Raw genomic sequence first — 1,632 nt, 5'->3', positions numbered from 1 at the left:
AAATATGGGAATTTTGCAATTTAGTCCAAAACTTTCTTCTTTCCCCGTTCGAGGTCGATTCCACGCCTTTCTTGATCTATAAAAACATATTTAGCTCATTTAACACTCAAACTATTTATTTTAATCCAAAATCATATTATACAAAATTACATTTTGCCCCTAACTTTACAAAATTACGATTTTTCCCCAAGGCTCGTAAATTTAATTTCAGCCCTTATTCTTATGTTTAATGACCTACTGATCATTTTTCTCTTCTATAGTAACATCAAATTCTCACTCTAACACATAGTTATGAATAATAGGTATTTTTATCGATTATCTTGCTTTTGCTCGTTTTCGTTAAAAATCGCTTAGAAAAGATCGTTCCCTAACTTCAAACATTATATTCTACCATCAAAAACAAAATACATGCCTATCATTCATGGGTAAATTTTAAACATAAACCCTAATTGAACTAATGGTAGAAATAAGTAAACCGAGCTACGAGGATTTCAAAATGTGAAGAACATTAAAAACGGGCTTGAATTCACTTACTATGAAGCTTGAAAGTTGAAGAAACCCTAGCTATGGAGGAGAGCAATTTTCGGCAGCAACTAATGAAGATGATAACCAATTTTGTGTTATTTTTCCCATTTTATTTCATTTAATATACAAATGACCAAAATGCCCTTACTACTAAACTTTCAAAAAAGTTCCCTCCATGTCCAACTTTTGTCCATAACTTAAGAATGGGTCAAATTGCTATTTAAGACCTCCTAGTTAATATCCCAAAGCAATTTCATTCTAAAAACTTCTAAAACACGAGTTTTACAATTTATTCAATTTAGTCCCTATTCTCAACTTAAGCGCGAAATGCACAGAATTTCATCACGAAATTTTCATGAAATCATGAAATCATATCATAAACCCCAAAGTAATTATAAAACGATTATTTCTATCTCAGATTTGTGGTCACAAAACCACTATTCCGATTAGGCCCTAATTCGGGTTGTCACAGAGTTTCTCTCCTTAGGGTGCACCAGTATTGTTTGTGAAAAAGAACGATGGAACTATGAGAGTGTGCATTGATTATAGACAACTCAATAAGGTGATATAAAGAATAAGTATCCATTGCCATGGATTGATGATCTATTTGATCAACTAAAAGTGTTTTCAAAGATAGATTTGAGATCAGGCTACTATCAGTTGCGAGTTAAAGACTCCGACGTGCCAAAGACTGCTTTTTGAATGAGGTACGGACATTATGTAACACCCTGAATTTGGGCCTAGAAGTTTTGGGCCTTGAGCATGGGAGCGGTTGAAGGCAGCTTATAATATTCTGTTGTGCATGCAAATTTCGTTAATGAAGGCTTGTTTTAGTGGTTAAGTGTGTTGAGAAATGTTGGAGAAGTCCTAGGTTTAAACCTGGACTCTAGCAAAAAATTTGGTTTAAGGTGAATCAAACCCTGGGTGTAGTAGGTAGGCCTTAAGAATATTGTTGGAGATATTGTGACACAAAAATCCTTATGGCTTAGTGGCAAGTGGCGTGTGGAGCATTTGAGGGGAGGCATGGGTTCGAATCCCATAGCAAGCAAAGAGCATTTATTTTGCTAACAGTGGGCGGCAAGAGTTGGTGTTGAATTTAAACTCTGA

The sequence above is a fragment of the Gossypium arboreum genome, chromosome 6 (assembly GCF_025698485.1).
Source record: "Gossypium arboreum isolate Shixiya-1 chromosome 6, ASM2569848v2, whole genome shotgun sequence".
Classification (NCBI taxonomy): domain Eukaryota; kingdom Viridiplantae; phylum Streptophyta; class Magnoliopsida; order Malvales; family Malvaceae; genus Gossypium; species Gossypium arboreum.
The sequence above is the reverse complement of the archived record's forward strand: the minus strand, read 5'-3'. Positions refer to the sequence as shown.